The 15,386-nt window shown below is 37.2% G+C and overlaps 1 pseudogene; it reads right to left on the bottom strand.

Moving 5' to 3' along the window:
* Positions 1 to 1,031: 1,031 nt before the first annotated feature.
* On the bottom strand, positions 1,032 to 1,406 carry LOC149251554 (protein CHROMATIN REMODELING 5 pseudogene; annotated as a pseudogene).
* Positions 1,407 to 15,386: the final 13,980 nt, after the last annotated feature.

Raw genomic sequence — 15,386 nt, 5'->3', positions numbered from 1 at the left:
TGGCTAACTCTTATAGAACAACTGTGAAAAATATGAATGGTGGAAACACATTAAACAAAACTATCCATTGGGCTTATGGAGTCAAAAACACCTCAATATAACAATGAACTCAACCCTACATGGAAGTCAGGGCATTCAGCATTTAAACATTCAGAACATAAACTCATATGGGACCACACAGTTTATAAATGTATACAAGAAGTCAGAGCACATTCAGTGAATTCTGAGTGATTATACATCCATACCACTGTAAAAATTAAGAAAAGGACAACATCACATATTCTGAACATAAAAAATCCTTCATGAATCCTGAGAAGTAAAGTCAAGCATGTATTACTGAAAATGAGTCTTACATAGGCCAAATACCAGCTTTTCCATAAAATTTTCCCAACCCTGATTACATTGCTGTTTCAGCTATATATAGAGCTCTTATTCTAACTGATCGAGATTCCTCCTCCAGCATGAGGGGAATTCGAAAACTACTTCTATTACTGACAACTCTTAAACTCTAACTACTTAATAAATACAACAAAGTGTTGACTGGAGTTTTTAGAGATCTAAATCAACTATGACTCTAACTCCATATTACATGCATGATGACTATAATTAAGATGATTCCTTTCTATGACATCTGGTTCTCTTTCAGTTTGGCTGAGATGGGTGTTTAATGCTCCATGTTGGTCTTCAATGTCACACGTTTTCCATTGTCCTGAAACATAGGAAATTATCCATGTTTTACTGATCTTTGGTTTACCTCAAAATGTTCGAATCCAAAGAAGCATGTCCTTTATCCTTTAATTACCCAAAATAGAGCAGACTGCCACGTCCTTGATGTGCTGTCCACCGTTTTCATGTACCTGTGTGATGAAAAAAACTTTCAAAAAGATTTGCCGCTTTGTCAATCATAATTGATCAACTGAATTGTAACATGCAGCTACAGCAGTTTCGTAGCGCGCTACGAAACTGCTGTGTAATTTCAAAAGCACAGTCTTCCTTATGCTACTGCCGGCGGTTGTGATGAATTGAAATCATTACCAAACCTCTCTACTTGCACGATTGCCTACATAAACAACAACATTCATGTCAGGCAGCCATTTGCGGAGTTCTTTTGCCCAGTTTGTTAATGTTGACAAGGGTACAACTACAAGGAAAAGACCGTGTATCTTCTGCACATTCTGTAAAAACCCGAGCATTGACACAGATTGCACAGTTTTTCCAAGGCCCATTTCATCTGCAAGAATAACATTTGTATCATTCCTCCAGCTGTTCACAAGAAACTTCAACCCTTCTAATTGGTAATCATGAAGTGTGCCTCCTTTAAACCATTCAGGTTGTTCATCAAGTCTACGCAAACTTGCTTTGCCTTTCTTTCTTTGGGCATCAACCGTCTTTCCTTGAATTGTCATCGCAGCTTCACGACTCTTATATTCATCAATAGCATCTTTGAGCAAAAGCAATGTCTATGTCCTTCTCCCAGGTTGCTTCAGCAAATGAGAGCCCCTTCCACTTAACTAGATATTCCTGGACCTCATTGTCAGAATCAATCTTTGTTGTTCTGTCTGCAAAGACCCTCTCAACCTGTCTATATTGAGTGAGAAGCTCTCGCTCCATTTCCTTGCTGACATCATGGACCTCTGCCTCTTCTCGTGAAAGCGCCCGCCTATGGTTTCGTTCCTCCTCCACCTTCCTCATATAGTTTAACACCTTTTTGAAACCATTCAGATGTTGAAGCTCAGACAGAGATTGCCATTGACAGTGCGTATATGACTGTCCTTTCCACTTAATCAAGAACTCCATTTCACTCCAATCTAGCTCCCCATCCATTTGCATGTTCAAGACAACCAGCTCAGGCTGTTCTTTTTCTGCTGGTCTGCTTTAGTCCATTCCAGAGTCTTTGTCAACATCAGGCAATTCTCGGTGCCATTTGCTTTATGAACCATAGGACCTGCACCAAGAACCCACCGAGGAATAGACATGGCAAACACACCCTTGTTCTACATCCTGATTAAGAAATTGTCTTTGCGCATGATACGCATTATAACATCATGAGCTGAAAGATCTTTGACAACACAGAGTCGCTGAATGCTTTGAAATTGAACGGTCTTTTCCAACACAGATGACCAGGAGATAGTTTGCATTTCCCAATCTGTAATTTTGAGGCTGTTCTTATAAAAATCGCGGATCTCAAGTGTGTCTTTCAGCTGGGTGAAAAATCTCAGAAAACAGAATATCCAGTACAATGAGAATATCCCTGAAAACTGAGCTCAAGATTGTTTACAAGGAATAGTTTCAGACTGCTCCAAATTCAAAGAATAGAAGCAAAACCCACAAGAACATTTCCCCGATTGCTCTGATACTATTTTGAAAACCCTGATTGAACGACCAAAACCGCTGAGTAAAATACAACTGCAAACATGTGCTAGTACCAAGACACCTAACGACCTAATGATCAAGGATAATTTTAGGGGCGAATGTTCGCCCTTTGGCGAAATTAAGGGGTTTTAAATTTTTAGTGGGCGAATATTTTGTATCATAGTACATTTTTACAAATCACCTCAAATAGCCCACCTTATTTTAAGGGAGAGGGTAAAAAAGGTAAATTTAGCCCTTGAAATTAGGACTTACAACCTTCCATTCGCCCATTTTCAAGAATAGGTTTTCTTTAAGTGAATCCATTCGCCCATTTTCAAGAATAGGTTTTATTTAAGTGAATCCTATGGGCCAAATACCATATTTATAAAAGAGGTATGGTAAATTAATAAAAATATAAATAAATGAGAGGTATGATAAATAAATAAAACATTTTTTATATTTACTCCATAAGTCACCTTATATACATGTAAGGGTGTAAACAAATAAAAATATAAGTAAAGTGGAGGTATGGTAAATAAATAAAACGTCTTTTTGTACTTACTCAAAAGGTATGGTAAATAAATAAAAATATAAATAAACTAGATGTATCGTAGATAAATAAAACCTCTTTTTATATTTAGTCCATAACCTCATTCTATTTATGAAGGCTCAAGAAAGAGGTTTTATTTAAGTGAATCCTATGGGCCAAATACCATATTTGTAAAAGAGGTATGGTAAATTAATAAAAATATAAATAAACTAGAGGTATGGTAAACAAATAAAACATTTTTTTTTATATTTACTCCATAAGTCACCTTATATTTACGAACACTCAAAAAATGGGTTATATTTAGGTGAAACCTATGGCCAAAATACTATGGGACAAATACCATGGACTAGATTGTTATTAATACCATGCAAAAAACCATTATTAACCCTAATATTAGAATTAATAAAAATAAAAATGGCACATGGTATTGACCCATGGTATTCACCAAAATGGCACATGGTATTGACCCATGGTATTCACCTGGAATGTAGCCTATTTAAATGGGGGAATTAAACCAGCATGTAGCCTATGCTAAGATTCACTAGGACTTTACAAAGTTTTATTATTTGGTGAAAGACTCGCCAAGATCTTACAAGATTTTATAATTGAGTAAAATATTCTAATAAAAATAAAAATGGCACATGGTATTGACCCATGGTATTCACCAAAATGGCACATGGTATTGACCCATGGTATTGGCCTGGAATGTAGCCTATTTAAATGGGGGAATTAAACCAGCATGTAGGCTATGCTAAGATTCACTAGGAATTTACAAAGTTTTATTATTTAGTGAAAGACTCGCCAAGATCTTACAAGATTTTATAATTGAGTAAAATATTCGCCATGCCTGGTGAGAGATTCGCCAAAAAATTATATATACTTATTATATTATTGATAAAATCGCCTTCCATTTTTTCTATATACCATGGAGATTCGCCCATTTATTATATTTATAAATTTAGGGGGGGTTCTTAAAATTTTCCCTGCTAATGATGAGGATAAGCGATCGGATATGATAGACGAAGTGTATAGGCTGACAACTGTTCATGGATTTTGATGGATATGACAGTTTTGAAAGAATGGCTATGGATTCGAACAAATCCCCAATTTCGTAGCGCAGCCAGTGCAAAATATGAATTATGCGCTACGAAATCACCTAAAACATGTTGCGCTGCGAAACTGCTAAAAAGGATTTATGTGCTGCAAAACCACTTTAAAATGATTACAGGCGCTACGAAATCACCTAGACAATTTCGGCTTTGAAATGAGTTTGGACATATGATATCCATGTGAGATGTGAGACCAATGATAGACTAAAACAGAGAATTGACCCCTTTATACATACCAACAATACTCTTAACAAGACTCCTATTCAAACTATTTAGACTCTAAAACCAGATGAAAAGACTAGACCCAAAATTGACACCAACCCTTTGGCAAACAATCGAACTGATGTGAACAATTTAGAAATTTTTCTTGAGTGATAACAGTTAGTATGCTTGATTTATTTGGTCATTTGGATTAATGGGATCTACTAGTAGCTATGTTTGTTAGGTTTATGAGTTGTTGGAGCATATTTGAGCTCAAGAAGAATCTTTGCAACAAAAGAAAACTTGTTTTGAAGGTTTTGAAGGTGAGTACTATCTATGAGTGAGAATTATTATAGTATGATTTTGTTAGAAAATATTTTAGCTTGGCCTGGTTTAATATGGAGTTATGTTTTTTTTCTCCTATTTCATAAAATCCTCTACTAAAAACTGAAAATCTTTGTCTTTGATCTATTTACATGTCTGGGTTTGAAGTTTTTTTTTTGCCTCTGCCTATTTCTTTCCATGCATTCACTCGTTTTAAAAGAACATGGTAATCATGACGGATGTATGCATGTTATTCTAGTAAACATGGGTTGAACTGTTGAATAGTATGTGCTATTTCTTTCCATGCATTCACTCGTTTTAAAAGAACATGGTAATCATGACGGCTGTTTGCATGTTATTCTAGTAAACATGGGTTGAACTGTTGAATAGTATGTGCTAACTATAGGTTGACATGTTTCATGTATTACATTAACTCACACTCTCACTTTATACCCTATTTACTCCATTTAACTGACTTTGAACACTCTGTAATGGTTTGTTAAGATTGTAAAAAAAATATTAGAAAATTTGATGTTGAAAGAACACATTCTTTGTTTGATTTCCCTCACCTTTATGATGACTAGCTGGTTTCATGTAATACTTAGTGGTAAAAAGATACATTTTTATGTTGGTTTAGTTCATTGTTTATAAAGGAAGATGCTATATATCATCCTCTTTAATAACTTGACCTATATGTTGAAGTATTTTATCTTGGGTTTTAAAAGTGGGGGAAATGATACTTTTATGTTGGCCACCTTCACTATTAAAGGAAATTTTTACATGCTATAGTGCTATTGATAATCCTTACTTTTCATTGAAGTAATTTATGTTGGTTTCATTCTAGATATTATATTACAATGATAACTCATGGAATTTGAAAGAATTATAGGTTAAATATTTAAGGGTGATGGCATGGGTTATAAATATTTCATTTACAAAAAATGAGGCATTAAAACCTACAATTGTTTCATTCATTTATATATGTTCTCACTTTCCATATATTTGTGTTGTCATATACCCCTAACAAATTTATCCTAACCACACTTGCAAAAACTTGATTTTCATCTCTCATACATTTTGTCAAACACTTTACATATAAACCTTTCTTCAAATACTTTATATACAACCAATTAAGTATTCTTTTTCTTGTAGACATTTTGTCAAACATTTTTTATGAAATAAAATAAGAAACATTTGGATTCCAATTGTAGCATATTAATTGAAACATACCATTGAATCATGCAATTTTTAATTTATGTCTTTGAGGTATTTTATCAAATAGTTTGTATGCAAATTGTAATAAAAAACCTTTAACACATTTCTTCAAATGCTTTGCATGCAAATAGGCATAGATCAACTACAACAATACTATCATACAACAATGCTAACATACAAAAATACTATCCCCATCCACAAAACACCATTTTCATTGGGGCATTTCATCAAACAATTTGTATGCAATGAATCATTAAACCATTTAGGCATTTCTTCAAACACTTTGCATGCAAACTAATATAGAAACTTCCTCAAGGAATATCTCCTAAATTATAGTAGTACAAGTTCTAAAAATTGAATCAGATGATCAGTGGGAGTTCCACTCACTATGATCTAAGTTTCAACCTTTGGTACCTCCCAGATGAAAAATTATAGTAGAAATGCCAACATGACCTGTTTGACGCATGATTTTAGGAGCATCTAAGAAGTTCGATTTCCAATAATCATATCCCCTAAAATATCATGACCCAAGATCTAAATTTGTACCAAATGATAATTGGGATTTCCCCTCACTATGATCTAAGTTTCAGGTTATAGAACCTCACTAAAGAAAAGTTATAGTAGAAATTCCAACATTACCTATTTGATGCATGATTTTAGGGGCATCCAGGAAGCTCAACTTCCTCTGATCATATATCCAAAAATATCACGACCCAAGATATGAAATTTGGATCAATTATTAGCGAGATTTCCCCTCACTATGGTCCAAGTTTTGGCTTCTAGAACCTCCCACAAGGAAAGTTATAGTAGAAATACCAACGTGACCCATTTAAAGAATAATTTAGGAAGCCTTTCTTCCTCAACTAGTGTTGTTACAAAATTTAATACATATAAAATCTATAACAAGATTGTGTGTGTGTGTGTGTATAACCAAAGGAATCAACAATAGGGTTAGTTTCATACTTTCGTGACATAGGGTAGATTATGGCCACTAACACTATAAATTCTAGGGCTTACGACTTGTCCTCCCCTCCATAGAATGAGTTACGTCTCGGGGAATTGAACCTTTGATCTCTTAGTTTATACAATAATTAATTTTCACGATAATCACCAATTGAGATACACCCCATGGACTATAGCCAAATAATATAATAGCTACAACCATGATAAATTTGCTGAAGGGTAAATGCATGTACATATAAATTTGATGAAAAGAGAAATTAAATAATCATGCATAAGAGATACTTATCTTGATTAAAATATTTTGCAATCTAGAATTGAAGAATGGTAAACCACTGTCCACCTAAACATAGGCTCAACTATTATGCAGTCTTTCTCATAGTTGGCCATCCCCGAGCCAAATCTTGGTGGCTTGAGGGAAAAACTAAACTCAGGGATTTAGCACATAGTTTTAAGAATAGATGTAACACAGAAAGTGAAGGCCACTTTCCTCCACACACATGAATGAATCTTAATGTTCAGACTTCCATTTCTTGACCAGGCCCATAAACATTAAAAAATGGTAATGCAGGTTTGCACAACACAAGGGAATCATTCTCTGATCTTTGCAATCCCTTATCCCTCCCTTATTCAGTTCTCTCTATGCCACACACAAACATGACAACTCCTAGTCCTTAGAGACATTTAGTCCAAGGAAAAATAACTACAACACATTCAATCCTATTACACAAGTTGTCACCAATTCTCATGCCAATTCAAATTTTCGAGTGTGAGAGTGAAAAATTGAGTGTATAAGAAGAATAATAAAGTGATTCTCATAACAAAAAGGAAAAAAGAAAAAGCCCCTCAATGAATTTTCTCTTTCATTTTTATAAAAAATGTTGGAAATAACACTAAGAGGGGGGGGGGGGGGGGGGGGGGGGTGAATCAGTATTATCAAATGAAAAACGTTTTCATTTTCATACTCAGATTCATATACGCTACTTCAGTGAAGGTAACCTGCATGTACACGCAACTGTGTCTAATGCAACTAGCGTATATCCAGTAAACTTATGATTCAGTTAATCCATTAAATGTTGATCTTTAGTTAGTGCATCATAACTTTTGTTAACCATATGAACAGTAAACAAGTGCAGTAAAACAGAATAGATCATCACACACAAGAAGCACACATGAACACCATGATGTAAGGTGGAAACCCAATGTGGGTGAAAACCACCTGTTGCAAGTCGTCTCTATCTTCTTTTAATAAGAAACTTCTTTTTACAATATTTCTGTACTGGTGCAGTCTTATACTAGTACACACGCTTCTACCTGCAGAAGGATACAACTTTCTCTCGTTCTCCATCTTCTCCTGGAAGGGATCTACAACCCCATTAGCTCTTGTACTAGCCAATCCTTTTACTAGTATGTAGGTGTCGGCCTACTAAATGCTCCAACCTTCACTCGTTTTCCAACTGCTACTGGAAGGGAGCAACCACCCCCTTAGCTCTTGTACTAGCTGATGTACTAGTACGTAGGTGCCGACCTACAGAAGGATACAACCTTCTCTTTCTTCCTCTAGGTACCACGTTTCATAAATTTTTAGACTGGATACTCAAGGAACACAACATCATAATCTGAAGGCCACGTTTCATCCAATTTTCATACTGGACCCATCAATATCATTGAAGCACACAATCAATCAACACTAGCATCATCAATCTCTTAATCACCCAATACTGAATCACTGAAACCCTGTCAACAAACTTCAATCACCAGAACGCAGAGCAGAACACAGAACTCTGCAACAATGTTTAGATTTAACTGTATCATCAAAAATCATGCATCAGAGTGCATACGTTACTTGGAAGAGCCGAACCAATGTGTATACGCAACTTCACCGAAGCGAAATAGTGTATATGTCATTAATTACTTACTTATGTCATTGCTGCACTTCCTGACTTCAGACATAACCAGATCATTACATATGCAATGATAATACACATGTTAGCAACTAGATCTAGTCCATCAGATCACATAAAGATAATTCATTATGATCCCGATCCATTATAGATCTCATCCAACAACACTGAAGCTAAACATAATCAACCAATCTGAATATGCAGAATACTGACACAAGTAAATAGTCACCAGAACTCAGACTTTGCATCAACTACTAGAACCACCTGTAACTTCAAATATGATAGTGTATATGGTATACGCTACTTAGATGTATATAACCTACGTATGTACGCATTTTTTATCAAAGTCAACTAGCGTATACATCTGTAAATATTCATTCATGAGTTGCAGCTATTTCAAACTTAAGTTATACCTAGATCAGAACATTACATGCGTCAGTATACAGATCTAGAATAAGCATAATCAAACCATATAGAGATGATTCATTCCAAACCATTTGATCCCGATCTATCCTTAGATCTTGTTCTCCATCAACCGGTGAGATTCCTCCTTAGCTCAGATCAAGCAAAGCATCATGAACCCATAACTTGCATACTAGATCTCATACTTCATCAGATATTCAAGACTTTCTGAATGCCTTTGCCTAATGATCTTCTTCTCCTTTTATAGTCTTAGGCCTTACTCAATACCATGGTCCAAAACCATTTAGAACCAATACTAGGGACCCAATACCTAGGTTCAACACTTCAGACACAATACCAAGGACCAAATACCAAAATACCATGGACCAAAAACTTAGTTTTCTGACATGTACGCGCCTTTCCTTGCGTGAAAGTGCGTGTGTACGATATACACGCCTTTGTATATAGTGATCATGCGTGTATACACTAGTTGGTATATAGCGAACCTGCGTATATACGCGACTTGGTATATAGTGAACCTGCATGTGTACACGACTTGGTATATAGTGAACCTGTGTATGTACGCGACTTGGTAAATAGTGAACCTGCGTATATACTTTATTTCTTCATTCTTTGTAGTCTGATCATCAATTCTTTGCTACTGACCTGTTGCACTATGATCTGTCATCTGTGTGAGTTGCCATCAAGGACAACACTTGTAACATAATGCCAACAATCTCCCCTTTTCGACTTGATGGAAAAGCTAACTTGTCATTCTGAGAACTGTCATATTAATGAGTTGTCATTGTTCATTACATCTGAACTGATTCCTTTGAGCTGTCCTGCATCTCATGTATTCTGTCACATCTGATATCTCTTTTGTAGATTCATCTAGTTATATATAAGTGAGTTGTTCTTCTATGAGTGGGTTGCCATCAAGTACAACACATGCATCATAATGCCAACAATTTCCCCCTTTGGACTTGATGGCAACAACACCAAATCACTCTCCCCCTTTGACATCAAGGGAAAAGGGCGGACCAAGATATTCTCTTTCCTTGATAAACATTCCGCTGTCCATACTCCCCCTGAGTACCTGCTGAAATATTTGAATGAGCTCCCCCTTTGTATATGCCAAGGTGTACCAATCTGTCCATGCTCCCTCTGCGTACATGTTGAAATCTCTGCTCTGCTAAAGTGTGCTGTTCATGCTCCCCCTGACTGTAAGCAAGGTCTGCAAAAAGATGTTCTACAATAAGAACATGACTCTATCACAAATGACCTTCCTATCACCAAAGACTCATACATACATCCATCTCCCAACCCAGTGGGGATATACCAATATTGAATCATCCACCCAACCAAGTGGGGATACGCCAGATACCAAATGTTTGTAGATGACTGAAATATTACATCATCCTTCCCATGCATAGTGGGGGTATAAATTACATCATATGACCAAAAGGGATTCATCAAATGACTACAATAGATAGAGACAAACTATTACATCATGAGTCTTGATATGAGCTTTACATGACATTTATAACAGAGATCAAACATCTAAATAAGATCATGATAGTCATCAACAACTATCATACACAATGTATGATCTGCTCCATAAGCATCTATCAACAACATCTAGACTAGCAACCTGTATATGTTCATTAGTGTATAAGTCATCAACCTATAACAAGGTATGTCTACATCAACTCATCCTTTTGAACAGAATTCTGCATATGACATACAGAATCATTCACGTTATATTTTATGTGAAAGACACCATAGCCATCTCATCAACATCAAGATCTGCATGATCCAAGTATCATCACTTGGGAACATTTGCATCAATCAACATATGTAAGTATCAACCTATCATCATATAGGTAAGAACTCATCATCATCATGTCTCCAACAATGCAACTTTGAGTAATCATCCATGTATCCAACACTATGTATCTTGAGCTCAAGATCATTTGTTAAGATTTCTTGATATCATCAACAACAACAATCCTCATCCACATGAGCGCCAAGAACTATAGGAATCCTGCATCATAACTATGTTATATGTTGATAGCAACATATGAGTGACTCATCATCAAGTAATGAAGTTGTGTATTCAAGCTTTGTACTTCTCCTTATCCTTATGCATCATCAGAGAATCAACCACAAATCTGATCTGAACACCAACTATGTAACCCCAAGAATCATATGAGATGGACAACTCATAACCATATCATAGCAAGATGTATCATTTAGCCATATAAGCATCATCACCAAGGACTACTAACCATAATGCCAACAATGTATTATTAAAAGAATATGCTCCCCCTGAACCTATGCCACCTTGTTTACTGTCAGAACTGATCATGCATATATCAGCAAGAAGTATTAAGGCATCATCATCATCAAGTTAGGATCAAAACACTTCTAAACATCTTACAAGTATCATGACATTTCCACACATCATCAGCAGATTGTAACCATTATCAAACAAATCAAATAATGGGCTGAATCATATCTGACCCTTTTCCTGAGCATATCCCATTGCTTTTCTCAAATTGACATATACGCAACTGTTCACTGTCTAACTCGCGTATATACGTGACTTCTCTTTATGAAACTTGCATATGAGAACACTAAATTTTTACACTTTCAGCTTCCACTGAGTCTAGTATATGTTATAGACAATTTTGTGCCTTGCAGCATCAGGCATGAATTGTCAATAATCCAAGGGATCCAAAGTCCCTAAACATGATGTTCCTACCCCTAGAGGAACAAGGTCAGCAAACCAACAGCTCTCAGATCAGTTCTCCACCTGAAAACACTCAAAAACAAGCAATCCTGAAATCAAAGCAGGTGCTCCACTAGGCTTCTGCGCTGAAACTCAACTCCTCCATGGTGTACCTGCGTTGCAAAGCAGGTAGAACAAAGGCCACCCTGCGCTGAGCGAGATGGGACAAGTGGCACACTGAGTCATTGCTCTGGAATCTTCCAAAAATGACACTTGGATCAGGGATTTCGCCTTGTGATGAGTCAGAGGCTCTGTTTCTCCAAGTGGAAGCAAGGTTCTCCAAGTGGGCTCAAGAACTGAAGATCAACTGAAGAGAGAGAGGACACAAGGCAGCTACACATCAGTTGCAAGCTGTCTCATCCTTTCTCAATTCATCTATATATTGAGCTCTCTCCTATGAGCTCAGGAGGCTGGAATTTTTGTGCAAAGTAATGATATGTTGTTGGTTTCACTATAGAACTATTGGGTGATTGCTTGAAGGAGGTGAAGAGGAGAAATTCTTTCTGCTGGGAGGTGTTGCTGGATTGGGGCCTTCAATGGTTGTAACACTCTCAGAACTTTATTTCTTCCATTAATAAAAGCTATTGAGGTTCTTCTATATGCACTTGTTTCAATGATGTATTGTGATAATTGTATATTTGATTTATGCTAATCCTTGAATCAGTTATGATTGCATGCTTTTTGTAGTTTCCTTCTTTGTTATTTTGCAGGATCTCATTGTAGCTGGGCCAGCAAAAGAGCAAGGAGCTGGGAGCAAGCAGCAAAGAGAAGAGTTTGGATTCGACATTAAGCGCAAGGCAACGGTTAGTGCTTTTCTTCATTCTCTCTTGCTTTCATAAAGAAGTAAACCTTAAGTAGTTTTCTTTACAGTTGTTGCTGAGGTACTATCACCCTTAGAGTGGGATAGGGTCATCCGAATCAGATACTTTTCCCTACAACAAACTGGCGACTCCACTGGGGATCATATCTGTTTGATTGTTTGTAGTATTTTGCTATTCATTTCCTGAACAAAAGAGTACCAAATCGAAAAGCTTTTGACTATATCAAAAGCGAAGTAGAGGGCAGCTACTCTAGCTCATTTCTGAGCAGGTTCATGATTTGAAGAGCTGATCTACAAGGATCCTTGTAAGCTCTTAGTGATATCTTTTCATCTTCCTTGTCATCCCTTAGTGTGTACTTGACTGATAGCTTCTGATTTGAGCAAAAAACTGTGAATTTTTTAGAAAATTGTGACCCGGAAACTGAGAAAACGCAACTTTCGTTTTCCAAAGCAGGTAGTACACAGGCTACCTGCTTTGCAGTGCAGGTCTCGAAGGGGCTACCTGCGCTGAGATCCAGACTGGCTGTGCAGCACCTGCGTTGGCCCAATTTTGCCTTGTGCATTTGGGGTTTCTTCCCTTTTTCTTGCCTGTTTTCACTATAGATTTTGCAGCCAGTTACCAGTCTTGTACCTGTTCTGAAACCAACCTTACTTGCCATCATTCTGCCTCTGTTATATAACGAAATTGTACTTGTTCTTTTGTATTTCTTACATCATTTACAATTTCCCATAACGAAAGTGAAATAGTCTTGCTTTAGCCTCTTAGATCTGAACCTGTGTTAGGCATTTTGCTGGTCTAAAGAGTTAGCTTGTTTGCTGTCCATAGCTGATTAGTCTTTTTACTTTCGTCATTATGGTTTGATTTCATGTATTTCCAGTGATTAAACAAGTAAATCTTAAGGTGTCTTTTGATTTTGGACAAGCTTGTTTGTTTTTGCTTTAAATCGAAATCAAAGTTATATAACAACTTTCTTTTTGTAATACATCAACATTAAGAAAGGGAAAAGAAAATACATGCATTGTGCATTTTGCATTTGACTGTTTGCATGCTGATTTAGGAGAAAGTGCATTAGTTTGTGCTCTATGATCTGTGTGAAAAGATTTGCCTTTCTTCTCCTCAGTAGTTAAGATTTTCATCAGTCAAAAAGATTTGAAAAAGCTTGCTTCTCATCTTAGGCTGCATTTAGGAATTTTTCATATACATCTCGTGGTGAACCTTGAAAGGCAAACTTTAAAAAGATCAACTTAAAATATACTGAATGAACCTAACAACGCATTGAAACATAACGCAAATACATAGAGGTCTAAGCTAGAGACGTGTTCCGGCGTCGTTAAACGTAGTGACTGTCGATCTCTACGAAGGTGGGTGATTCCTCCTGAGGGACGATAGCACTAATACGGACTTGTGCTCCCACGTACCATCGCGTATATATTGGGAGACCCCTATAGGCATTTATCCTTTATCCATAGGAAGCCGTGTCAGCCGCCCTACTGATCGCGATGCAGTGAACACAGCATTCACGAAGATCGACCACCCGTACCTTAAAACGTATTCTGTGGTTTCGCGAAGGGTTTGGCACACCCTCTGCCTAGATCTCCAGAGCAGTTTCTTTTGGCCTTTTTCAAACTCTATAACTGAAAAGGTCCAACCGAGCATTTGTCACTTCGGGCTCGTTAATACATCGAAGGAGACTAGAGTCATCTTTAGCTTTTTCTCGACTCTTAAAACATGAAAAAGCAAAGTTATGTTTAAAAGCGTCTAATAAAATTCATTCAAATCGGAAACACAAATTTTCCCCTTTATATTTTAGTTGATCGAGTAATCCGCAATCGTGGAAGAAAGTCAATTGAATATCCGTCGTTCTTGGAGGCTTGCGAGTCAACCGTCTTTGTCTCCGGAATCGAAAACAGTCCGGACAAAGCGAGCTCGTCGAACCAGTTCAAAATCTCCTTTAAAAGTTAGAACAAGTGTTCCAACAACATCTGAGATTCTGGTTACTCCAAACATTTCCGGAAACCCTGCCTCTATAGAAGAAGTTCAACCGCCATAGAAGGACAGTAATACTGATCCTAGTCTGGGGGCAAATACTTGTATAACTGAACCAGTTCCATCTATAACCGGTCCAGAGAGTTTTGTTCCTCAAACATCTGTCGCTGTCGATACAACCCCTTCTTCGGCACCGGAAATCTTTTACGGACCTGACGGTCTTCCTCTTCCACCTGGTCTGATTGTGATAGAGGAAATTATAGAGGAACCGCAAGTATCCACTCCAACTCATTTTGGAGTAGGGGTCACTCTATTTCCTGCTACAACAGAAGTTTGTCCATCACCAGTGGAAGTTCCTGTAGAATCACTAGGCAATCAATTGGATAGACTCAAAATGTCTGAACAACCGTCGACATCTAGGACTGTGTCAAATGACACGGCGACGGCAGAACTACCTGCTGCAAATCCAACAATGTTCGCCGGCATACCATCTGTCCCAACTAGCTCTCAATCGCTAGAAGGAGTCCACCAAGGGACTATCTCGGCAGTATGGTCTGTTCCTGTTTGTTCCGGAGTAACGTCTGGTAACTCTTATGGTGAGACTCATCAAATTGACCCTTTTGGGAATCAATTTAGGCCATCCAGTCCTCCAGGACAATCAATTGCCTTGAGTTCTGGATTACCACCGTATGGGGGGCAGTATGCCCTTTCATTACCCCCTCCGGGAGGGTACCCATACGGGAGTGCTCAACCTTATTCAAGTTATGGTGG

The sequence above is a fragment of the Pinus tabuliformis genome, chromosome 7 (genome assembly GCF_031772625.1).
Source record: "Pinus tabuliformis cultivar Carrire ecotype Pingquan chromosome 7, CPIR1, whole genome shotgun sequence".
Lineage (NCBI taxonomy): Eukaryota > Viridiplantae > Streptophyta > Pinopsida > Pinales > Pinaceae > Pinus > Pinus tabuliformis.
This window is presented reverse-complemented; position numbering and strand designations above follow the sequence as displayed.